The sequence below is a fragment of the Mus musculus genome, chromosome 18 (assembly GCF_000001635.26).
Source record: "Mus musculus strain C57BL/6J chromosome 18, GRCm38.p6 C57BL/6J".
In the NCBI taxonomy this organism is placed as follows: domain Eukaryota; kingdom Metazoa; phylum Chordata; class Mammalia; order Rodentia; family Muridae; genus Mus; species Mus musculus.
This window is the reverse complement of record NC_000084.6, coordinates 49,797,460-49,824,674: the sequence shown is the minus strand read 5'-3', so window position 1 is coordinate 49,824,674 and position 27,215 is coordinate 49,797,460. Positions and strand designations below refer to the sequence as shown.

Genomic DNA, 27,215 nt, shown 5'->3' with positions numbered 1-27,215 from the left:
ACAAAACCAAACCAGGTTTTGCCAGCTAATAACACAATATTGGGGTTCACAGTGTCACCAATTATCCTGCAACACACCAGCTCAGGGATGGTGTCACCTACAATGTACCTTCCTCCACTGATCATTGTTATAAAAAATGCCATACAGGTTTGCCTGCCTACAGTACAATCTTATGGAGGCATTGTCTTAGTTGAGGTTCTCTCATCTCAGATGACTCTAGGTTGTGTCAATTTTACATGAAAGTAGCCAGCACACTTGTTCTGGGATCATTCCGAGTTTGAACATGAACTGTAGTCCCCACACTATAACCCCCAGGCTACAGATAATGAAAATCAAACAGCAAATAGGAGTGATTTCCTAGGATCACACAAGTTCACTGAGGCTGTCTAACAACAGAGCACAGTCTCTGACTAATAGTCTATCCTGCCTTGTTCCAGGTTCCCTCTTCATGGTAATTAGTTCAGAGCTGAAACCCCAGCTTTGCCCATCAGAATTCACCTCCACCTAGCAGGGGATTTTTATTTTTCAGCTTTGAAAGCTTCCTAGACACAGATGACAACTGGATAGTTCAGAAAGTTGAACTGAACTCCAATTTTGAGAGGATAAAGAAGTAGAAATAAGTCATGACCACCTCACCTGACCTGTTGGTCCAAGCTTACTTCATGGCCATCCTACCCAAATGCATGCTGGTCTGAATTCAGTTCTCTTTACGTAAGAGTTTCTGTTTTCTGCACCTTTGGAAATAACTAGCATGTGAATCAGCCCTGAGAAAGGATTCAGGAATTCTAGGAAAGAAAGAATGCCATTTCTATAGACACTTTACATGTAACATAACAACAATAAACTCCAACTCCTGCTGGTCATATTTTTAAAAATAAAGTATGGAATTGAGAGAATTCCACAGAGGAACATCTTACTAGAGCCCTGAACAGACAGAAAGGAAAGCAGAGTCAAATGGATGGATGGCTTATCTTTCATCCAGCATTCTCATTCTGTTTTTCAAAAAAACACAACCTTTATAAGACAGAAATTAAGTTGTTAAAAGTCATAATACTTTTTAGAATTTATATTATTTATTTAATTTGTATTGTTACTACTATTGTGCATTCCAGGCAATCAGACTTTTGTTTTGCTTTCCAGACAGAGTTTCTCTATATAGCCCTGGCTGTCCTGAAATTCTCTTTGTAGACCAGACTGGCTTCCAACTCACATATCTGCCTGCCTCTGCCTCCCAAGTGCTGGAATTCAGTCAGATTTCTTATTGTAGGTTGTGAGCTTTCAGAGTCCTTAAAATCTAGCAGTAGATAAATACCATCTTTTACTATACAACATATTACACACATTTTTCTCTGAGAAAAAATATTGTCCTGTAGCTTATAATTTTCAAAAAATAAAAATGGTATATTTACATTTTCTAGTATAGATAAAACAATTTGATGCCTGCCATGGTATACATGTTTGCTATATATAATTTTTTTTTTTTGTAGAGAAGTTTTGCTCTGGATAAAATGAGGGAACATGTTTTGAAGGTTCCTCTTAGAAGAGTAGGAATTGAGATAAGCCACTGATTAGAGGGTTGGATGTCTAAGGAAATGTTGTTTTACTAATGTAATAAAAATAGGGAGAAAATAGCAGGATGAGCCATTTTGGTGAGGGAGGCTAAGTATAATGTTAGTTTGTGAATTTGAAGTAATTACAGATGATGTTTGAAGAGATGGGACTGAAGCTTAGGAATTCTATCAGTACTTCCAATGCAAACCTGGCTGATAGTCACCGTGTCAAGAGTTCAGCCACAGGAGGGGAAGTAGGTTTCACAGGGAAGAGGGTAAAGAAAGCGGATCAGGGAGAACCAAGAACTAAATGTAGTGACACTCCTGTGGTGTGAGTTAGTGAGGAGATGTGACTACCTGATTCTGTTGGGTTAATGTGGGGGCCTGTAGGAGATTGTAAGAAACATTTTGCTTGTCCATTGCTAAAAGAAGCAGGATGGTACCCCAGGTAATACAAAGAATTAAAATTCAAGAGGAGCTCATTGGATTTAGGACTTTAGGAAGTCCTTAGTGAAGTCACTCTTTTTGGGTAGAGGGTATGGATGTTATTAGAAGATAAGGACATTGTGTTCGTTACTTTTCTTATTAATTGAAGGAGGAAGGGTTTATTTTGGCTCAAGGTTCAGGGTGACTGGAGCTAAAAGCTTGACAGATGAGCTAGCTTCCTGCATAGCAGCAGGAACAAGGGGTAGCATTCCTCACGTCACGATGGACCAGGTCAACTTATCACAAACCTAAGGTTGTCTGGGAAGAGGAACTTCAGTTGAGGAAAATGCCTTCATCAGATTGCTTATAGGCACGTCTGTAGAGCATTTCTAAATTAACAACTGATGGGAGAGAGCCCAGCCCACTCTGGGTAGTGCCATCCCCCGGTTACTGGTCCTGGTGCTTTATGGAAGCAGGCTGGCTAAACCATGGGAGTAAGTCAGTAAGCAGCATTCTTCCATAGCCCTATACTTCAGTTCCTGTCCCAGGTTCCTGCCTTCCTTGAGTTCTTGCCTTAGACCTCTCTCAATGATAGACTATGATAGGGATGCATTCGCCAAACAAACCCTTTCCTCTCAGGATGCTTTCGACCATGGTGTTTATCACAGCAATAGAAAGCAAACTAGGACAGCTCTGAGGCGTTTGCCTGCTGTGAGGGACTCAGCTTTCAGCCAAGCCTAGAAGATAACCTGCACACCAAGCCCACAGGAATATATGGAGACAGGATTCCTTTCTTTTTCTGTTCTTCTACCTTTCTTTAAACAACAACAAGAACCTGTTTGCTTGAGCCTAGAGTAGTGTCACATGCTCATTTCCCTGAATGTTTAAGGCTGAGGAAGAAATATGGCTGTGAATTTGAGCCTAGCCACATAGTGAATTGCAGATCAGCCTTGACAACAGTGTAAGAGCCTTTCTCAACAAACAAACAAAGAAACAAACAAATCTTTTTTGTTTAGCTAGCTTTTAGGAATTAGGAAGGTTTAAAAATCGCATTGCTGGGCTGGTGAGATGGCTCAGTGGGTAAGAGCACCCGACTGCTCTTCCGAAGGTTCAGAGTTCAAATCCCAGCAACCACATGGTGGCTCACAACCATCCGTAATGAGATCTGACTCCCTCTTCTGGAGTGTCTGAAGACAGCTACAATGTACTTACATATAATAAATAAATTTAAAAAAAATTGCATTGCTGTCTTTAGATAGGGTATAGACTGAAGACTATCTGGACTACACTAGATTTTAAAAGGCTACAGCTTCCTAGGTATCAGTTAGAGAGTAAGTTCTTTCTAGCAGTGTCTTTGGATCACTGTCCTGAGCAGTCTAATTTATTTGCTTCCTTGGCCTTGATTGCTACCTTTAAAGAAGGCTTTAAAATCAGCCAGCTTCCTAAACTCGCAAAGTCTGCTGCCTGTCTGGTCAATAGTCTTGACTTGCCCAAACCTCCAGCTGTCTGACCACACTGCTTAACCAAGCCCATTTATGTCATACTTACTGTCTATGTCTTTTGGGAAGGCTCATTTAAGATTTAGCTCCTCCATAGCTTAGTGGTAGAGACCTTGCCCGGAATGTGCGAGTGCCTGGGTTCTATCCTAAGGACCAAACAAAACAGCCAAAGATACTTCGTGTAATAAATACCAGGAAGAAAAGAAATTAAAACTGAAAGCTGGGTGTTTGTATATGGTGTTGCACAGTATAATCATAGCACTCAGGAGGTAGAGTCATGAGGAGTAAGAGTTCAAGGTGAGCCTTGACTACTTACCAAGTTTGAGACCAACGTGAGGTACATAAAATTGTGTCCCATACATGCACAGGTATACACACACGTAAATAAAAATAAAGAATAAAAAACCAAAACAGTAGGAGAGATAAAGCCAGAGGGATTGGACTCCATGAGTAAATTACAGACATAAGGGCTGATCAGTGGTTCTCAGCCTTCCCAATGCTGCCACCTTTTAATACGGTTCCTCATGTTGTGATGACCCCAACCATAAAGTTATTTTCTTTTTTTTCTTTTTTTGGTTTTTCGAGACAGGGTTTCTCTGTATAGCTCTGGCTGTCCTGGAACTCACTTTGTAGACTAGGCTGGCCTCGAACTCAGAAATCTGCCTGCCTCTGCCTCCCGAGTGCTGGGATTAAAGGCGTATGCCACCACGCCCGGCCATAAAGTTATTTTCATTGCTACATTATATCTGTAAATTTGCTTTTATGATGAATCATAGTGTAAGTATTTTTGGAGACAGGGTTGCCAAAGGGGTCACAATTTCAGGACATTAAGTGGCCTATCCCTTGTCAAATGCAGACATCTATTCTGCTCCAAGCTCTCTCAGTCCCGTTTCACTATGTGCCAACCCAAAAATGTGCCCATATGTATCAAGTAGGACTGTAGCCAGGGGTGGTGGTGCATACCTTTAGTCCCAGCAACTGGGAAGCAGAGGCAGGTGGCTCTGTGTACGTTTGAGACTAGCATGATCTACAGTGTAAGTTCCAGAACAGCCAGGACTACACAGAGAAACTCTGCCTTGAAAGAACAAAACAAAACAGCAACAACAACAACAACAACAAAGTAGGATTCCAAGATAAATTCAGGAAGCCAAGTTAAATTTATGTTTCACATTATTTAATAATTTTTGTATGTTTCAAATAATACACGAGATAATTCTATTACTTATAACAATAATTCTTCTATTACTTAAAATTCAAGTAGATCTAAATTCTCCATATTTTTATATTGAATTGGTGTGTGTGTGTGTGTGTGTGTGTGTGTGTGTGTTCGCATGCCTCTGTGTATGTGCTTGTGTGTGTGTGTGATTCAGAGGACAACTTGCGATAGTTGGTTATTTCTATAGTGTGGGTCCTAGGAACTGAGCTAGGTCATCAGACTTGGTGACAAGCACCATTACCCGACAAAGCATGTAACCTGCCCTTTCCATGCTTTTAATACGTTCTTCTTAAAAAGCAGTTTACTGTGGACATAGATAAAATTTATTTTATTAAATATACCTCCCCCCCCCCCCACACCACAGACAAACCTCCCCTGTTACCTACAATTCCATCCACAATGGTGCAGGTGTTATAGCTGACACACTTATCTTTACCGTTATCATTATCGTCATTATGCATATATCATTATCGAAGACCACAGTTTAGAGTCCATCCTTAATGTTGAACAATTTGAATTTTGACAAATATATAACGGTATGTGTGTATCACTAGAATATCAGACAAATTTTCACGGTCCTAGAAAGATTCTTTACTACATACGGCTTTCTCTATTGCTGAATCTGGCAACCCAAATCAAAGGCTTTCCAGAGTGCCGCCATATGTCTTGAGAACAGTTTCCTCTCAGAAAACCCCTTCCCAGAGTTCTGAATATTTTAGTTCAAGTTTCCGCAAGCATCCATTTGTTCAGCAAATACTGATGTTGTACGTTTCGATACATGTCTTAGAATTAGAAACTTGGACACTCTTCCTGATCTCCAGGGACAATTGAGTCTGCCTCCCATCAGTTGGTCAGACAGAGCAGTTTGTTGTTATAGCAACGCTATAGTGTTGATACGATCTAAGTGTTTTCCCCACGAGTTCTCAGATGATTCCAGAAGTACTGCCTAAGAAGAGACAGAGCCTAATGGAAAGAGGTTGGATTGATGTGGATGCTGTCTTTGGAAGGGATTGATCAATGTACTTCTGGGATCCTCAGTTAGATACTTAAAGACTGAGTTGTTGTAAGAGTGACTCTGACTCCTGAATCTCTCTAGTACTGTGTTACCCCGTGATTTCTTCTTGTAATATTTACACTGACCTTGAGCTTAGGAAATGATTAGCCAAGGAGCACTTCCTCCTCTCGTTTGCTCTTCCTCTCACCTTCCTGTCCACCCTTCCTCTTCTTTCTTCTCTCTCCTTCATTGGAGATCAGACCCAGGGCCTCATGCATTAAACTTTTTACTTTTTAAAAAAGCTCCAGTTTTCATGTATTTGGTTACAATGATGGACAATGGAATAATGCAGTTAGAAAGAAAATCATGTGTGCAGTTCTAATAGTGTCTCAGGTAAAAAAGGAAAATAGTGAGATACTGATATTTTGGAGAGCAATTTAAGACAGATTTTTATTTGAAATGGAATATCATTTTATAGCCTAAGTGTGTCTCAAAATCCTAGACACAAGTGAAATTTGTCCTCAGCTTCATAGGTAGAATTAGCTAAGCTTCTAGAAACATGTTACCATACCATGCAAGGTGAACATTTCAATACTGGTACAGGCAGAGGGTATTGGCTAGGATTGGCTATAGATCAACATATTGTTTATATGGATGTTATCATTTAGAACTGGCAGATATAAGCATAAATGTCTGTTTGATTGTTTTGAGACAAGGTCTCACTGTGTAACCCTGGCTGGCCTGGAACTCACACATACCCCTATCTTTGCCTTCAAAGTGCTAAGATTAAAGGTGTTCGCTACAACACCCAGCCTGAAATATGAAGTTTTGGGTTTAATCTTGGCATATAATTCCTATTGAATAGTTTATTATTCTTTCAGGAAAACCTCACTCTTTGGCATTCTTAAATCAAGATGGATAATAATATCTTGTGTGCGTCTCCATGGAAAAATCAGTAATATTCCTGGATAATTATGCCTAGGATTCTATTCAGGCACACCCTTACTGTTCCAAAGAGTATATATTTCTCAGCAGTCCTGCTTGTATCATAAATGTGGATGGTCTTTTGTTGGGCTGAGGTGATTTCTATTATTATTCCACCATTTTATTCCTTTTTTTTTAACCTCAAAGAGACATAAGGTTTCCGAAGAAATGATTAACTACCAAAGTAAGGTGTGTTGGGTTATGTGATTTGTCCTGTTCGTTCAGACTGCCATGTCATACACTGGAAGGTTAGAAACAACAGGAATTTATTTATAAGACTGAGACGTCCAGAGTCAGGGCAGAGTCGGCACCTGATGAGGGCCTCCTTATGGTAATGTGTCACTGTGTACTTATATCATTCATGTAGGCTTTTTCCCCTTGTCACCTCCTCCAAAGTTCCATCTCCTAGGTGCTTTGGGTTGTCTCATGCAGTAGTGGTTAAACTATGACGTGTCCCCAGGGCATACATGGTTTAGTTAACAGATTACAGGTTTCCAGACCAAGGACTGATCTGAAACACAAGAGGCATTTTTTTCAATCTGTTGTAGTAGGTCCCCAGACCTTAGCACCACTGACACCATGACAGAAGTACCATTGAGGCCCTGGAACCCACCATGCCACACTTGCCAAAACAAACACAAAGACCTAATGTATTGAACTATTGTTCATAGTTCTAAGAAAGTCTCTAAATGTTCTACCCTTACTTTTTGGCTTCTGTAGTTCTGCTTCTGGCTAACTGCTCTTGCTAACTAAATATGTCACTTAGAATGTGTGCTTAAAAGTCCATCCTGAGAAAGGCTTGGGGCTACACTAGGGTCCAGAACCCTCAGGGTAGCTGCCAGCCTGCTAATGAGACCATTCTATTGGATTAAACCTGTGCCCAAGTACTTTTCTCTGGTGAATATCTCACAGCACTCAGTTTCCAGCTCTTCTGAAATGATGCTTTTGGTGTCTGTTCAAGGCAGCTGTGGTGTTTTGAATAAGAGTGGTCCAGTGATTGGTCAGCAGGGAGTGGCCTTGTTGGAGTAAGTGTGTCACTGGAGGTGGGTGTAGGACTCTCAGGTATTTCTCCAGCACTATGATGATAATGGGCCAACTCTTTGAAAACTGTAATCAAACCCCAACTGAATGCTTTCTTCTATAATAGTTGGAGTGGTTATGATGTCTCTTCACAGTAACAGAACACTTAAACTGTTGATATTCTGTCTGGACTCCACCCCCACAGTTACCTGGCAATAGCCAGGTATGCTCCTCCCCACAGTTACCTAGCAACAGCCAGGTATGCTCCTCCCCACAGTTACCTGGCAACAGCCAGATAGACCTGGCCCACTATAAAAGGAGTTGCTTGCCCCCTCCTCCCCCCTCTCTCTTGCCTCTCTTGCTCTCATACTCTTGCCTCTTGGCCCTTGCTCCCCCTCTCTCCCTATTCCTTTACCCCCTCTCTCCATGTCTTCATGGCCAGCCTCTACTTTCTACTCTCTCCTTCTCTCTGCCTCTACTACTCTCTTAACTCCCCTCCCCGTGCCCTGAATAAACTCTATTCTATACTATACAGTCGTGTAGCTGGTCCCTCAGAGGAAAGGGATGCCTTGGTATGGGCCCGCAGAGGCACCTCCTTCCCCGACACCTTACCACACCCCCATAGACCATATCTTAATACCCTTTATCTTTTTATGATCACAACACTGACTCAAACCGCATCTGTAACTTAATCTCATCTTCAGTAGCAAACCTTTGTTTTGGAATCTAAACGTGAACGGGGCTTTTATGAATTAAAGAGCCCCCACTATCCTTCCCTTAACCAAAATAACAGCTAAAGTGCTGAAGACGTTCACAATTAGTTTGGGGGCTTTCCAGCATATGTTATCATTCCTCTTGCTCAGTCGGTGGCTGTCACTGAATGGGTCACCCTTTCAGGGAAATAAACTTGCTCTTACGGGAGTCTATTATTGCCTTTGTTACACGTCTCTACTCATTACAGTAATACTTTAAGTCCTGCCATTTTTTCTCATTATCCCAACAAGAAAATCATGATATCTATTAAATCAATTATGTTCTGAGCAAAATTAAAAAAACAAAACAAAACAAAACAAAAACAACACAACCTTCAGAAAATAGAAACTTAGCTCAGTTGCTTGATAAGTCATATTTTAAAATAAAAACAAAAGCATTAGGTAAAAAATAAACACTTGCCCATGACCCTGTACACACATCCTAAAATATAGACCTTTGCCAGGAGGTAAAAATTGTCTGAATGGTGGGACTGAGCTTGTGAACTTGATAACAAGATTGCAATCACAGAGAAAGTAGGCACATCTAGGGGGTGGGGGTGGGGTAGCCAGTGAGGTTGAAGTGCTGGGAGACAAACAAGGTTTTTCCCTTAGGAGGAGCCAATCAGGAACCAAGTCAGGAGCCAAGCATAGGTTTGGAAACCCAGCACTCAGGGACCTAAGGCAAGAAGATTTGGAGTTCAAAGTCAGCCTGAGCTACAGTACAAGACTCTAACTTCCAGGAAAAAAACCAAGTTGGGGTTTGGTACCCTGTAGAAAAAGAGAGGGTTTAACGGTATGGCTCATTCAACATCAATGGTGCGTCTTTAGTGTTGGGTCTGATTTCTTTTTTAATGTCAGTTTATGAATTCTGAATAATCTGATTTTCCTAAGGTGAGAGCTGTTATAAAAGTAGGAGTACAGGAACACACACACACATGTGCGTACATGTATACACATGTTTTTAAAGTAGAAATGTACACAAAATGCTAAAGAAAATATTTCTGTATGTAGCAAAGATCCCAGCAGCACTTATGATATCTCAAAAAATATAAATAAAAAGTATAAAAGCCTATCAGCCTATCAAGCTAGGTGTGATGGTGCACACTTTTAATCCTAACACTTGGGAGGTAGAGGCTGGCAACTCTCTGTGAATTCAAGGTCAGCCAGGGCTACTTGATGAGAAGCATCCCAATAGAAACAAACAAACAAACAAACAAATAAACAAACACAGCAAGGCAGCCAGCCAATTGGGAGAGTTTCAAAGCATCTAGGACTGTTGTGTTTCCAGATCTTAAAGTCCTGCTGGGTAGCAAAAACTTAAGCAAGAAAATGCAAACAGAGAAGTAACCCTTCTGACAGCAGGAAGCTGAGAGGTAACTGGAGGCCCCCCCTTCTCCCTCCCACCCCTACCCCTAGCGCCCCCCCCCCCCAGTCGAGGCAATGGTCATTTCTGAAGTAGGGAACTGGACTGGTCACAGATGTGGAATACTTTAAGAAGCGAGGGTGCCCTTCAAGTAAAGCTTCAAGATGAGGGTGAGACAGGAAGCAAAGGGGAGAGCTTTCCAAGCACAGCAAGCAAAAACAACCACCTGTCAGAGACCTGCAAACACGACCTGTGTCTGCAGCAGTCAAGGAGCAGTAAGAGACAGTGGGTTCACTTGGGAATGTGTGCAGACCCTGCTCCTTGCCTCCGGAAGGCATTTTCTGAAAGCATCCTTCCTTCCTTCCTTCCTTCCTTCCTTCCTTCCTTCCTTCCTTCCTTCCTTCCTTCCTCCCTCCCTCCCTCCCTCCCTCCCTCCCTCCCCCCCTCTCTCTTTCCTCTTTTTTTCTTTTCTTTTCTTTCTTTTTTTGACGCAGATTCTCTCTGCATAGGCCCGTGAATCTTGGAACTTGCTACATAGACCAGCCTGGTTTCAAACTCACCAGCCTCTGCAAAAATCATAATTCTAAATAAAATGTTTTATTTGATAAATTTCCTGAACTATTATAAGTATATCTGAACTCTGATAACCTTACTTTATTTTTTTTATGACCCTAATACTTAGCTCTGAGAATAGAATTATGCCTATCTTCAATTGCATTAAAATGCTTTCTTTCTCCTTCATAATATAGTTCCTGGTAGTGCCAGAACACTCCAACACCCGGCCTAACAGTGTGACTCTTGACCTGCGTTGCCAGGCCAACGACCCTCAATCCCACAACCCACTTGGCTCAATTCCCACCCTCACTGGTGTGACATCATTTTCCATATAAATTAGGAGACCACCCCCTCCTCACTCTCTCTCTTTCTTCTCTCTCCCCTCTTTCTCTTTTTCCTCTTCTCTGCCCTTCTACCTGCTTCACCACCCCTCTACTTCTGCACAATAAACCTCTCTCACATGGAACCACCTTGGCCTGGTGTGCTGTTTGGTTTATCCACTCAAAATATATAGATTAATATTGTTTGATATTAATTAATACATCAGCTCCTGAAAACTTTAAAATGGTTGGAAAAGCATGAATCCACATGTATAAGTCTATTACTAAACGGATGTTATTCAAGTAAAAGCAGGTATGCTCTGATATTTAGAATATGCAGAATACTTTGTGCATTTGTCTGTATGCACAAACATACCTATTTGTTTTTACAGCACAGATGATCAAACCCAGAGCCTTGTGTATCCTAGGCAAGCAGTCTACTATTGAGCTAAAGCCCAGCCCCCCTTATCTATTTTTCTAACGTCTAACCAAGATTATATGCTGTCATCTGATGGTTTTCTAATTATTGTATAGCATTAATGTTAGCGAATATTTTAAATGAAGGGAAATATTGTAATAAACTAGTAGGACCGCTAGCTGGACCACATTTTAATGCCTGCACACAGCATATAATTATGTAGACAATAATATAACATTAGTGTGAATATACATTTTCAGAACGTAAGCAAAAGAGAAGCTTTTAAGAGGAAGGAGAGTCTGTTCCACACCTGTTTCCTTCTTTCTGCACTTCAGCTCTGTGGGCAAAATGTAATCGTGCCTCACTGCCATCACTTATGGTGTAGGTAAGGACTCATTTCCCAAGTGTACTCCTGCTCCCTAGACTTCAGAGGGAAATGCAACCTCAGAAGAGTTTCTGAATGAGAAAAGGCAGGGGCTGGACTGGAGTTCTAGATCACGTAATAGACAGATCACTTTACATGCAGTAAAAGATAAGAGTCATGCAATCTTGGCCAAATGAGTTAACCTCTATGAGGATCGGTTTCTGCATCTGTGAAATGGGTATAGTAACAAGCACTTGGGAGGTTGTTGAGACAGTTAGAATCTACTCCTTAGGGATGAGCACAGGCTAGTGCACGGTAAGTGCTCAGGGTATTTTCGCTCCTGTTTTTAACGGGTCGGTGGTATAGCAGCTTTGAGTCTAGGGTAGGAGTCTCTACTAACATGATATGTGACTTTAAACAGATACTTTTTTGTGACACTGTAATTCTGTTTCTGCATCCAGAAATTGAAAGTAATATGAAATGTTTATAAATCTGTGTGCAAGAGTTGAAAAATGAAATAAATGCTAATTAATGTATCATATTGAAACCTCTGGTTCTGTTTATGGTTCTGAAGATAAGAATAGTTGATGTTTTGTATTTACAGTGTTCCTTCCACTCAGGCATTAACGAGACATTTCCAAGGTGAGCAATCACGCAGCCTTGAATGTTGTCAGGGTTATGAACTTGGGAGACAGTGACAGACAGGAGGGACTGGCATTCGAAAATCCACAACAACCGCAGTTCTTAAGCAGTAAATAATGGGTCTTGGGTGAACCTTGGCAGCTGTTACAGTAGGAAGTGAGTAGCCCAGCCCTCCAGGGTGGGCCCATATGACAGCTCTCTAGGCTGCTTGAAAGCCTGTAGCCTTTCTTTTCCTTTTCAATGCCCAGATACACCAAGATTCAGTTCTCTGTAGAGTTAATTAGCAACAAAACAAGAAAGTTATGCTTCAGGAGTGTGGTTGGGTTAAGGCTCCTTGCTTTGACTCTCATTTCTTAAGACATGAGATTAATCATTATAACTAGCTCATTCAAATGCTAATTTAAGAGTTGTGTAAACGAATTCTGACTTTGGAGTTTTCTAGCAGTGTAGATGGAATAACCCCCCTGGGGTCTCAGTAAAGATGACAAAAATAGTATTCTACCTCATTAATTAGACTAACACCTTCCCCGTCATTCAAGGCTCAGTTAATGTCTCACTAGTTGTGTGCCCCAGCTGGGTGGTAAAGGGTGTAACTGGAAGCTCACTTTAACTGAAAAACATAATGGTAACTCTTAAGATACCAGTGCACATTATTTCATAAACAACATCTGTTTCTTCCTTCTCATCATTAAAATTCAAGAATGTAGTACAGCACACAGGCTGTACACATGGGCTTGCACGTTGGCCAGAGCACAGCTATGTACCCTTCCCTTGGTTTCTCTGTTAAGTGGTTAAAAATAATGCCTTCTTTATGAAGTTGTTTAACTAGAACTGCTTAGATAATACAAGTAAAATATCAGGCCATTTTGTTTCTTTGGGCTGCTTAGATAATACAAGTAAAATATCAGGCCATTTTGTTTCTTTGTTTCTTTCTTTCCTTTTCTTTTCTTCCTTTTTTCTTTTTTGTTTGTTTGTTTGTTTGTTTGTTTGTTTGTTTGTTTGTTTTTTGAGACAGGGTTTCTCTGTGTAGCCCTGGCTATCCTGGAACTTACTCTGTAAACCAGGATGGCCTCAAACACAGAAATCTGCCTGCCTCTGCCTCCCAAGAGCTGGGATTAAAGGCGTGCTCCACCACTGCCTGGCTTCAGGTCATTTTCTAACAGAGGATAATTTTTAGTGGTGTTAATGTTAGTGAAAGGATGTAAGTGCCTTCAGATACTCCTGAGTAACTATCATTATCACAAATTTAATGTGGTCAGAGTTGAGATGTCTCATTGTAGACTTAGATATAGTAAACAAATCTAAATCAAAGCTATGTCTGGTATAGGGTAGACACTCAAGTGCCTAAGGCATGCTGCAGTGGGAACTCTGCAGGCTTCCTGTTCCTTTGCAACCCTCTCAACGCTGTCTCTGAGAGGCTCCAGATTGCTTGGGTTTACCAACACTCTTCAAGTCCATTAAGCTAAGGGAGGCTGTTTATGCCATCACAAGGTAGGCAATATCTGAGTTTTGATTTGAAGCTGTTAGAAGCAGCCGAAAGAAGCCATAACCAGATGGCATGGGAACTAGACATTGAGAAAGTATGGGGAGGGGGGTTGCATTTTGTTTTTAAGAGTTATAAGAAAAGAAGAGAATCTTGACTTTAAGTGCCTTACATATATGTTGGAGTTTTGCTGTATTCATATTAATTGAGTTGTGTTTTCCTTGCACGGGCTTATGGGGTAGGAGATTTGCTACAACAGAGTTTGATTTACAGTCTCTAAAGGTTAATTCTGGGAAAAAAATGTTAGTAGCATTTTTCTTTATCTAATTTATTCTGCTTTAAAGCTCATCATTGTCTTAATAGATGAAAATTAATTTTGGTATTAGTTCAAGCAAGATGTACCAAAGAAGTCAAATGCTTTGCTTTAGTCTTCCTCAATGACTATCTAAAGTAAAAGAGTTTTATATTATGAATTGTTCTCAAAGATTCCAACCATTTCTACCTATCATTTAAAGCAATAAATGCTTACAAATTGTATTCATAAAATAGCAAAATGTTTTAGCGGAAAAAAATTGTCATTAACACAAAGGGAATTAGAGTTAATAAGGGTTTTATCCATTAATATTCTTGAAATAGACTGCTTTATTGAATTTCCTTTTGCCTAGTTCTTAACCTAAACTTTATCTTCATGTTGCTATGGAAACATTGGGACGTTAGAATGTGGCCAGATCAGAATATAGTCAGTCACATTTCTATGTGTGTCTATAAAGTCTTATCTATGGTAGTTAGTGTTTAGAGGCTGTGGGCTGTGTGTCGTTATTGTTAGTTATTATTTTTTTCAAGACTGGGCTTGGCTTGATAGCACTAGCTGTCTGGGAACTCACTCTGTAGACTAAGCTAGCCTTGAACTCAGAGATCCACCTGCCTCTGCCTCCCAAGAGCTGGGATTAAAGGTGTGTGCCATGACCACCACTGCCCAGCTTAGTGTAGTTATTTGTATATGCATCCCAGAAGATAGTTTCCAGGACTTCCTCTGTCTGAATATCTTGAAAGAAAAGAAAGGAAAAGGAAGGGAGGAAGGGAGGAAGGGAAGTAGAAAGGGAAGGAGGAAGGAAAGGAGGAGACACAGGGAGGGAAGGAGAGAGGGAGGGAGGGAGGGATGGATCGATGGGTTATAGCTTTAGAGAAGCGGGACTATAAAAACACTATTTTAATTAGGCTTCCTATCTTTGTCTTGTTATGTTTATACTGCTGTGATAAAACATCATGACCAATCACATGGGGAGGAAAGGGTTTATTTCAGCTTACAACTCCCATGATACACTACATTGATGAGGGAAGTCAGGGTAGGAATTCAAAGCAGAAAACAGAAGCCGAAGCCACAGAAGAATACTGCTTGCTGGCTTACTCTTAATGGCTTGTTCAGCCCGCTTTCTTATACCACCCAGAAGCACTTGACCTAGGTTGGTATCTCCCACAGTGGGCTGGGCTTTCCTACATTAATCGTTGATCAAGAAAGTGCTCCAAAGACTCTGTTAGCATTCCATCTACTCTCCACCCTACAGATAACTGGCCACAACCAGGTAGGTCTGGTCCACTCTAAAAGGGTCTGCTTGCCCCCTCCTCCCTCTCTTACTCTTACTTCCCTCTTGCTTCTCTCTTGCTCTCTTGGGCACTTCCCTTCCCCCTCTCTCCATGTGCTCATGGTCATGGCTGGCCTCTACTTCTCTACTCTCTCCCTCTCTCTGCCTTTCTCTGCCTCTACTATCCTCTTAACTCCCCTCCCCATGCCCTGAGTGAACTCTATTCTATACTATACCGTCTTATTGCTGGTCTCGCAGGGGGAAAGGATGCCTTGGCATGGACCAGCCAAGACATCTGCTTCCCCCGCACCTCACCACACCACCATAGAACATATATTTCTTTATCTTTTTATAAACACATCAGACTGTAGGCTAAATTTATGACAGCATTTTAACTGAGTCTTTCTTCCCAAATGACTTGAGCTTGTGTCAAGTTGACTTAAAACTAACCAACACAGTTTATTTTTTTTTAAAAAATGTTTATGTACATGGTTGTTTAGACTGCATGTATGCCTTTACACAATGGTGTGCCTTCTTACCATTTCTTACATAACTTGCAGTGACTTTTGGCTTTTTGTTATTATCACATTTCAACTTCTCTTAGTGATGCTAGTCTTAAAGAAAAGTAATTCCAGTTTATCTTCTTTGTTATAAATGAGCAGATTTGGTCCTATAAGTCCTCAAGAGTAGTAGCAATGCAGTCTTAATGTGGACTTTAAAATAGACTACACTAATTAATTAATGCATTGCTTGTTCATGCTCTTGTGCTTCATTCTCTTTTTCAAAGTTTTATTTTGTGTCTGTTATCACTGAGATCAGCGAAAGCTTCACACACACACACACACACACACACACACACACACACACACACAAGCATCATTTTCCTGATGCACCGCTCTAACTTATCTTTCTATCCACAGCAGCTGAAAGACTTAATTTGGGAAGCACTGTTATTCTCCCCCCTAAGGCATGTGTTAAATGATGCATGGTGACGTACAATGAGGTGTGATTGTTCATGTGCCTTTTCTGAAGTAGCTTTCTTCGTCTCCAGAACCCCATTGATTGAGTATATTCTTCTCTTTGTAGACTAGTACAACCATTCATTAACCCTGGGCACAGAGTGACATTTGCAGTTTTTATGACAGGCTTTTCTCAACTTAAAGTATAAGCACAGGTAAGAGCATTTCTGAATAGGACCTCAGTCACTAAGGAAACAAGGCTAACAATCAACAGATGCAACAAAAGCTTCCGTGTAATAAAACAGCTAATCAAGTGAGAAGACATCCTACCGAAGGGAGGAAACCTTTACCAGCTCTAAGTATAACCGAAGATGAGTATCTAAAGTCTAAAAAAGATGGCCTTAGAAAAGAAGAAATACAAATGGATAGTAAACATTTTTAAAGTGTACAACATTCTTAGCTATCAGGGAAATTCAATGTTAAACTGAAATACATGTCAGCCAATGCTGCCAAAGATGGGGGGTGGGGGGGAGGAGAGCAACCCTCATCTACTATTGATGGGAATATAAATTAATTTCCATTATGTGTGTGTGTATAATTTATATGTGTACAATGTGTGTGTGTGTGTGTGTGAGAGAGGGGGGGGAGAGAGAGAGAGTTAATCAGCCATAAAGAAAAATGAAATCATTAAAGTTTCAGGAAAAATGAATGGAACTGGAAAATATATTGGGCGAACTAACCTCTTGGAACGACAAACTGCGTATTTTCTCTCACATGTGGCTTACCAGCTTCTACTTTTTAGAGCTGCACGTATGTGGGAGTTTATATGGAGCCCAAGATACTGCATGTTGCCATGAGAGGTTACTGAGGTGTGAACGATGGTGGTGCAAGGTTAATAGAATGTGTGAGATATTAAAATATACTAGGGAAAACAGGAGATAGAAAGATTTAAGCAGAGGCCAGGGGGATGGGTGAGATGCATGAGAGAAGGTGGGGTAAATCAACCAAAATGAGCATGTACGGAAAAGCCAGGAGGAACGCTGACACTTGGTAAGCTAATTAAGAATAAAATACAAACTTGGAGGGAGATACCCTGTGAGGGCAGATAATGTTTCATTTAGAAGCCACGGGTTATTAAGTGAAGATGCCAGAACCAGACATCAGCTGCCTTTCTATGTTTTCTTGGTCAGAGAGGCCCAAGAGGACCCAGAACAGCACAGGCAATTGCCACTGCTGTTGGTTGCCCACTAGAACTATATGGTAAAAACCTACTGATGAGGATAACATGTGCCCTAGGAAAAGGCCATAGAAAAATGAAGCTCCAGTTGAACTTCTGCCTACAGGAGAGGCATCATAGAAAACGCCAGAAGGTGCGTGCAGGTTTCTGGGAAATTGTTATCAATGGTCTTAGTATAGCCCTTGGGTGCAATACTCTTGACCTACAAGGTGAGATGAACTCTTGAGTGAGCTCTTGAGCTCTGCCTGTCTCTGCCCTCTGATGCTAAGGGCACAGATACTTGCAGGCTACACCTAGCTTTACACACAGATGTTGAGGAGGTCCTTGCATTTACAGAAGACCTCACACCAAGCCATTTCCCCAGGCCCTTGAATTGTGTTTGTTTTATTTATGTAGTTTTTGGAGATGTCCTGGGGAGTAAGGTTTTATTTTGTAGCTCATGCTGGCTTAGATCTCAAGATTCTCCTGACTCTGCCTCCCAAGTTGTAGTCATCATTTTGATTTTTGACTCGTCTCATTTAGTCCAATCAAACATTTGGTTTATTCTGTACATGTCAGATCCAGTTGTTACCTGGAAGAGGTATTTCTTCCCACTGGACTCTTTCAATATAGGGCTTCCGCTTCCAAAAGGAAACACTTCAGCATAATGAAACTCTCATTTGAACAAATGTGATAGAATTTTAAAAGGGTTTGGCTATACTCTTAAATGGACTTAAACAGATAAAACAAACATCATCTTGGGTTTGTCAGTGAAGAGGTTGATTTGTGTAGGAAAGACTTCAGTTGTTTTAATCTTGTCATGTGAGAGAATGTCAAATTCTGCTTCAATTCCAATTGCAATAGAGCCTTCTCATTATCTTTGAATCTTCTCACTTCTGTTTTTTTGTTTTTGTTTTTGTTTTTGTTTTGAGCCAGAGGGTGGGGTTTCAGTATGCAATCTAGAATGGAACTTGAACTTATGGTCCCCCTGCCTCAGACACCTCAGTGCTGTGACTGTTGATATGCCCCACCCCCAATCAATTACCTTTTCTTTAGCATGGGTCTCTATCCTGAAACTTTTGAATTTACACTTTGGGAAGTTGCTCAGTGGCCTATGCTTTGCTTCTCAGTGCCTTGTTCTGAGCGTTAAGGTTGCAGCTCGTAGACACAGTCACAGCATGAAACATATTTTATGTAATCCCAGATACTTGGGAAGATCACACATTTAAGGCAAGCCTGAGCAACTTTGTGAGACACTGCCAAAACCAAAAGTTTAAAAAGAGACTCTGTAGCTATAGCTCTATGCAGGGACCCTTGGTTCAGTGTTCAATAAAGAAAAACTAGAAGTCATGTTGGACATAATGGGAAGTGATTCATCAAACAGAATTTCAAATTACTGCTCAGTGAAATGGGCTATCCTTGACTGAGAAGGTTGTTCTTACACAATCCTAGGGGGAAATATTTTTGACGTAACCCTGAAGGTATGCAGTCTTCCCTGCAATGAGTCCTGTATTGAGACTGTAAGAAGAATGTGGTGGCGAAGATATGAGGTGAGGTATTCTTCACGTATTATATCAGTTCACAGAAGACCTCTTTCCAATGAGAGCCTTCAGTATTTCTTTGAGTTGATCCTCCTTGCTGGCTTCACTGAGGTTATATTAAACTCTGTGGTATCTTATACCAAGGCCTCAGGGTTTTACTACTTGTACCACTATATATTTTAATAATAGAACATGTGCTAGCTAATAGGGACAATGTTTTCATTTCTCATTATTAGATACTGTGACCAGGCAACCAGGAATCTGATTAAGATCAGCTGTTTGCTTGATACACAATTCTTACTGTTCTCAGGAGTTCCACCAACAAGGATAGATATCAAACATTTCTAGAACTATAAGATCCCTTATGTTTAACCTTCCTGCCCCCGTCCCAGTTTCAGATAAAGTATTTTCCTATTTATTACTGATTTTAATTTTTGTTAGGACCTCTGCTTGCTCCAGTCAGCCCTGCTTGCTCTGACCCAAAGATTTATTTATTTTTATACATGAGTACACTGTAGCTGTCTTCTGACACACCAGAAGCAGGCGTCAGATCTCATTATGGATGGTTGTGAGTTCATCATGTGGTTGCTGGGATTTGAACTCAGGACCTTCAGAAGAGCAGTCAGTGCTCTTACCTGCTGAGCCATCTCGCCAGCCCTTATTACTTATTTTTAAAAAACATTAAAAAATATAAAAAAAAACCAGAAAACAAGGCTAGGTGTGATGATGCACACCTTTAATCACAGTACTAGAGAGGTAGAGGCAGGCAGATATCTGAGTTCAAGGCCAGTCTGGTCTACACAGTAAGTTCTAGGATGGGTAGGAATACATAGAGAGGCAAAAACAAAAAAATGAAAAAACAACCAACCAATCAAACAAACAAACAAAACCTTGATACTCTTCAAATGGTTTCAAATGTAGTCTTTTACCAATCTGATGTTGTACTTCATATGTGCAGGGTTATCCAGGACCAAGAGATACATAAAAGAAATAATGTTCTTCTAAAAATTAGAATTGTACAGGAAATATTGATGTTTTATTTCAGCATGTGTTCTCATACTAAACTTTATCACAACAGAAAGCACCAGAAGTTCTGTGGTTAGACATTTTTGGTTTAGGTCACACACAGTTTGGTTATTCTGTTTTCTGCCCTGACCCCATTTGTTAGGTTAGTTATAGAGTGGTTATTTCCGAGGCAAGGACCCTGAGGTAGTGATGATGGCTGATGGAAAGCTTTCCTTTTGTGCTTCCTACCTAGAAACAAAAGCAGAAAGGAAAGCTGGGATCTCCTAACCAGGAAAGGGCTTGCCATGCATGCACGAGGACCTGGGTTTCATCCCCAGCATCCACGTAAAATTTTCAGCATGATAGTGAATTTGTAATCCCAACTACTGGGGTAGAGAAAGGCAGATCATTAGAGCTTGCTGGCCAGCCAGCCTAGTCTAATTAGTGAGTGCCACATGCCAGTGATAGACTCTGTCTTAAAAGAGAAAATGGATAGTTTCTGGGTTACAATATTCAAAGTTGACTCTGGCCTCCACATACACATCACATGCACATACACACTCATCATCAACATACAAATGTGCACACCCACACATGCTTACTCATACACACACACACACACACACACACACACACACACACACACACACACACACGCTCAGGCACACATCAACCAAATCAAACAAAAACTAGAAAGTAAAGGGTGTGGGGCAGAATTCAGCTGTACCTGGACAGAGTTCTTTGTCCCTAAGATGATCATATATGCAACAAATGTTAGTATTTCTTATATATTTGGTTGTGATCCTAGCCTTTAATGGCTGAGCCATCTCTCCAGCCCTAGTATTTCTTAAAGATAACAACTGGGTCTTTAGGTACTTAGAATCCTCACAAATTTGGTTTTAAACAAACTACCAGGTTGAAAAAGAGTAGGAGTATGACCCATTTTATTTCCTTGCCATGGCTTTAGAAGCATATGCTGAACCTGACAGTCACTCTCGGATCGACTGGTTATGAGTTAATAGCACAGCTCCACCTCGGACTCATGGAGAGTCGGGTACAGTCGTTGACTCATCTGTTTCTTTCATTTAGGAAATGTCACTGTACACGTTCCATAAAGTGCTTATAAAATGCTGGGGTCCACAGAGAAAAGGTGACAGATACAAGATTAAAATCTCATTTAACATGAAGTTTTATAAAACTTGCAACATTTTTATTTCATTTCAGACCATAGAAATCCAACTCACCCTTCTCCCTTAGGTCTTTTTATCCATTGTTCTGTTGTGCTGCTGGGGACAGAACCTGGCCGCAGAACCTGGCCGCGCACTTCTGCAGGAGGAGCACATGCCTGAGCAGTGAGAATACCACCAGCTGCTTTTTTTTTTTAATGAAATAATTTACTAAAAATCTTTGTAGTTGCTGTTTGTTTCTGGTAACAATGCTAAATAAAATAAGTAAAAAGAAACATCCAATTTTGGATTTTTTTTCCCAGTTAAATTTAAAAATTCACATAATACCCAGAAACCACAATAAATTAAATTAATTAAAGAGTGGATTATGCTACTTTGGTTGAGTATAATAAACCTGTCTCCACCATTGATATTCTAAGATTGATTAGTGTGATAGTTCTAAACTATGCTGAGTACATGGGAAGTCTCACACAAGGTGGAAATTTTGCTTGAATAACTAAAAACTAAAGAAAGTTTTTTTTTTTAAGTTTCTGATAAAAAAAAAAAAAAAAAAAGCCAGGCTAGGTGGTGCACGCCTTTAATCCCAGCACTCGGGAGGCAGAGGCAGGCGGATTTCTGGGTTCGAGGCCAGCCTGGTCTACAAAGTGAGTTCCAGGACAGCCAGAGCTATACAGAGAAACCCTGTCTCGAAAAAAACAAACAAGCAAAAGTTTCTGATTTAGTTAAAGACAAATTGAGCTGATTGTTTATAGTTCCCACATTTTTCATATGATCTACTTGTTAAAATTGTTGAACCATATTGGTACACTATTAAATAAGTATATTGCTTATTAAGATATCCTAGTCTTAACCAATGTCCTAACTTTTGTCTCAGTATTCTGCTAAACATAGCTTACAGCATTTAGTTATTGAGACTTTTTGCACGCTGGTTAGCTATGACACCTTTTTTCATGTATTTCTGTGGTTTTGAGGAGGGCTGGTCAAGCAGTTAATAAAATGTCCCAGTGCTGAGATTTGTCTGGGCTCCAATCCCAGCCGTCAGTCCCACATGGTTAAGCTGAAATACAGATGTGGGTTTTGGAAAAGGGATTCAGGAGCAGAGTCGTTTCCTCACACCATCGCCAGGCTCCACCTGTCCACTGATTCACCCCAGCTCACACTGACCTTAGCCACCACGCTGGCACAGTGCTGGATGGGCTTCTCCAATGAGATCGGGTCATTTTTCCTTCCTTCCGATTCTGTACACCTCAGAAAGAAGTCACTATGTATGGGCCACACCAGGTAAACAGGCAAATATTCACCTTGGGGATAAGATGTTTACACAAGTTATTTGAAATTCTCTTACATAGAAGATTTCTCTTTTTGCCCTAATTTGTTTATTGAATAATTTTTTTTCAATTTTTTACTAGATATTTTCTTCATTTACGTTTCAAATGCTATCCCGAAAGTCCCCTATACCCTCCCCCCGACCTGCTCCCCTACCCACCCACTCCTACTTCTTGGCCCTGGCGTTCCCCTACACTGGAGCATATAAAGTTTGCAATACCAAGGGGCGCCTCCTCCCAATGATGGCCAACTAGGCCATCTTCTGCTACATATGCAGCTAGAGACAAGAGCTCTGGGGGGTACTGGTTAGTTCATATTGTTGTTCCTCCTATAGGGTTGCAGACTAATTTGATTCTGTCAATTCAGATTTATTAATTTTCCTTGTTTTATTTTTAAGATTTATGTGTATGAATATTCTGCACCCTCTCTGTCTGGTCTCTCTCTCTCTCTTTCTGTGTGTGTGTGTGCGCGAGTGTGTATGTGTGTGTGCGCGAGTGTGTATGTGTGTACCACATGTATGCCTGTTGTCTGCATAGGTCAGAAAAGAGGGCATTGGATCTGCAGTTAAAGATGGTTGGAAGCTGCCTTGTGTGTGCTGGGAACTGAACTTGGTTCCTCTGAAAGAGTAACAAGTGTTCTTAATTATTGTGATCTCTCTCCCATCTGGTTTTTATTTTACATATTTATTTATAGCCCAATATCACTTCATTGTAATGTCTGAGATAGTCCAGCTTTGACTGATGGGGTTTCATCACTTGCTCCCAATATCCCTTTGAAACACCCGAATTACTGACTGTTGTGTATTCACCTGTCTGTTTTAGCATTTCTTTGTTTTATAATACTGTCCAAGTCTCCAAGTTCATTTAAGTTTGGCTAACAACTTTTAAAAATTTATATTCTGGTTTCTGGCAATTATGGAAATTTTGTTTGTTTATGTTTTTGTTGTTCAAGACAGGATTTTTGGCTGTTCTGAAACTTACTCTGTAGATCAGGCTGGACTTGAACTCACAGAGATCCCCCTGCCTCTGCCTCCCAAGTGCTGGGAATGAAGGCTTATGCCACCACCACTTGGCTAATTAGGAGAATTTTTATAAACTATTATCTCCTCCTTAAAAGGAGTGGGTAATCCATACATGTATTCTTCTGCATTAGATGTTATGAGATACAGTTGTGAATCAAGTGTGAGTTTAGCCCTGATTTCTATCATTTCTCCAGATGGAGTGCACTGTGATTCTACTAGCACTTATAATAATGACAAGAACAGGAAAAGAAGCTCAATAATAGTTGAAACCAAGTGAAGCTTTAAACACATAAAACATAATTTTGATACTAGATAACCATATATGGCTTGAAAAGTTGCAACTCAAATGCAGCATATAAAATCCTCAGATTCCTGATCATCGTAGACATTTGGAATTTCACTTGACAGGCCAATAATTTATTTATGGGAATGTGTGTAAATCAGAACCGTGGACGTGGTGTTGTTATTGTGGTGGTGACGATGCTGAAACTCCAGGAGGCACAGGCGCTACAGAAACCCTCTCCCAGTGAACTGTAGCCCTAGCCCGAGTCTGAAAGCTTCTTACCACACAACGAATGGGATAAGTTACAATCAGATGACAGAGGCATTCTTATAAACAGTAAAATGATGATCGTACGCATGCCAATATCAGCAAAGTACAGTGAAATGATAGTACACATGCTGACATCAGCAAAGTATGACAGCATCCGGCCTGACACATGTATTTGATCCTTAACGCTCGGTATAAAGATGGCCACAGATAAATACCAAAGTGGCACTCACCTGGCCTGGCAATGTTCCCCAGTACACCTCACAATACTTGGAAATCTCAGTGTGTACAGGAAAGGTGCCTTTGATGCTGTGTGCGGATGATCCCAAGAGATGGCTGAGTCTCTGGGTCACTCTAGATTAAGCTTTAGAGCAATCCTGCTGCTCTCGCCTAAAAGACCACACTGTGTCCCACTGTTTAAACTTTACTGGTTGAGAAAAAAATATCCAAGCTTAGAATGTTTCCGCCATTACCCTGCAGTCAGTTTGCCTGAGTCTTTTCACTGTGCTCAACCTTCCTCTGGGACCTCTCATGTGGGACCTCTTCTCCTATATAAGGTCTGTAGCTGTTAAAGGTGCAGTGGTTAAAAGAAAAGTAGTGAATAGAATCTAGACCTGAGAAGACAAGGACTGTTCCTCATAGTTTCTTATCAATGGGACAAAGTGCATCACTGTTCGAGAGTTTTGCTTTCATAAAGACAGGCTCTTGTAGATTAGATGGCATTTAAATATGGTAAACATAAAATGAGTTGGTTTCTCTAATACTGTTTTTATATTTTAATATTGAATTGTCCATTGCACCATGCTTTTTTTCCCCTTTTGCATGGTTTGTGGATAATAGTATTAAGACTATTGTGCGATTTCAGTTTCACAATCACTCAAGAGAAGAACAGGAAAATGGTCCAGAGAGCAGTCATTCACAGAGGACAGCAAAAAGACTAGATTTTGAAGCTCTGCATTTTGTTCCAAATACAGCACTCTCTCTATAGTACTAGTGTTCCCCAAAGTGAAACTGAGGTGATGATGTTTAATAGCAGCATAGACCTAATTAACAGGTCCATACTATCATTTAATGATGTCAGTTTAAGATTAGAGCAGGAGAGATAGTGATCCTGTTTGAAACTGAGTCAACCAATAAAAATACAAATGTTGACCAAGTACTGGAATTGATGGTGTGGAAGAAACCATTATGTTGTTCTAGGAAGTAGTCAGGGAGTAACACTGGCCATGGACAGGCCATGGGCTTCTTCCTGGTACTTGGGTTTAGCTGCAGGTCATGTTCTCCGGCTTTTTTTTTTTTTTTTTTCTTTTAAGATGGAGGCCAGTTCCAAGATGGAGTAGGTTTGGCCTCTCAAGAGTTTAGGAAATACTAAAGCAAAAGTCATGCCTAGATAATAAAGAAAATGGGGACATTTTGAAAGGAAATCAAACAGGAAGATAAAATGGAAACAAAACAGCAGCAATCATAGCAACAATAAAAGTGCTTTTAAAAAATGGGGTAAATAAAAAGTTGGTTGATGTTTTTTGTTGTTGTTGTTGTTTTGTTTTGTTTTTTTAATTTTTCGAGACAGGTTTTCTCTGTGTTCCCCTGACTGTCCTGGAACTCACTCTGTAGACCAGTCTGGCCTTGAACTCAGAAATTCGCCTGCCTCTGCCTCAAAGGACTCAACCATTTAGGTAATCAAGATGATGTATGTACTACATAATTATAAACATTTTAATGTTTAATGTTTTAATGACAAGTATGTTATGTTAGATGTTGAAGATTTAAATATATAAGATCTAGGCTGGAGGGATGACTCAGGAGGTAAAGGCGCTTACCTCAATCAACCCTGAAGGTCTGAGTTCAGCCCCTGGATGGAGACTCACGTGGTAGAAGGCAAAAACTGATGATGCTCACAGGTTTTTCCTGCATCCTCCCCAGTGTGCTTTCAGCTGACTCAGGCTGTCACAGAACTACAGTGGGTGCTGGAAAGAACAGTGAGCCAGGGCTACCTTCATCACCCTATGGAAGAAGGCCGTACATGGCAGGAAATAACACACACACACACACACACAGACACCTCTCAATTGTGATTTTCTGTGAAACAAGATACAATAAAAGTGCCCATTAAGGCACTATATCTTAAATGGAATTTATGGGTGATTCATGAAATCAATCTAGTGGCTTATAATCAGTATCTTTTTTTAAACAAAAATAACACTAGAAAATAGAATCAATCATAGACAGTGAGAACCATCAAGCATTAGTGAACTTCTATTTACTCCATGTTTTCAGTAAAAAAAAAAAAAAAAAAAAAAAAACGGACACACATCTAAATCCCTATGACCTATGTGCCCCAGGAAGTTAGATCATTTACATAACAAAAGGCAATGAGGAATGAATAAAAGGCTAGAATGTTAAAGTTTAGCCAGGGAGGATTTCCATATCCATGATTCTTTTGGTTCAAGGGGCCTCTGAGAATTCTGGGATGCATGTTATTTGGTGGATAAACATTCTGCCTAAAGAAGTACTGTTCAGTACAGAAGCCCGAGGTTAGCCTGCTTGTTTGAAAAAAAAGCAAGAGCAGGATGATTGAAAGGAAAGGAAGACTGGCAGATGCCGAGGAAAGAGAACCTGTTGGAGAGACCAATCTACCTGGGGCCTGACAGACACATCCCAATACACAACCTACATAGGGCCTGACACATCACAATGGGGCCTTTTGTTTTGTCTCTGGGTGAAATGGGAAGCCCTTAGATCATATTGAACAGTCAAGGCTGAGCTGCGTTTACAGAGGGCTGGATGATTTTTCTTTTCCTTTTTTAGATTTATTTATTATTATAAATAAGTACATCTTAGAGGTCTCTTCAGATGCACCTGAAGAGGGCGTCAGGTCTCATTATGGGTGGTTGTGAACCACCATGTGGTGGCTGGGATTTGAAGTCAGGACCTTTGGAAGAGCAGTCAGTGCTCTCACCCGCTGAGCCATCTCACCAGCCCCCCTGAATGGTTTTTCTATGGAAGTGTTGTGTGAGCAATATCATCAGCCCAAGAAACTGGAATGTTTCTCTCCTTAGTCTTTGTCCGGTGTTCACAGCACCATTTTTATTGTCTACTAAGTCAAGATCTGCTACCTTACATGTTGGCATTTCATCTCGGCTCTGCCCCACAGTTACCTGGCAACAGCCAGATGTGTCTGACTCACTATAAGAGGGGCTGCTTGGCCCCTCCTCTCTCTCTCTCTCTCTCTCTCTCTCTC

At 40.6% G+C, this 27,215-nt stretch overlaps 1 long non-coding RNA gene across 1 annotated transcript; it reads left to right on the top strand.

Moving 5' to 3' along the window:
- The first annotated feature begins 6,718 nt into the window (after positions 1 to 6,718).
- Positions 6,719 to 21,343, top strand: 1700065O20Rik (RIKEN cDNA 1700065O20 gene). Its single transcript, NR_045386.1, has 5 exons — positions 6,719 to 6,858; positions 16,256 to 16,343; positions 17,319 to 17,498; positions 18,797 to 18,894; positions 21,148 to 21,343. It is a non-coding gene; the product is annotated as an RIKEN cDNA 1700065O20 gene (long non-coding RNA).
- The last annotated feature ends 5,872 nt before the right edge of the window (positions 21,344 to 27,215 follow it).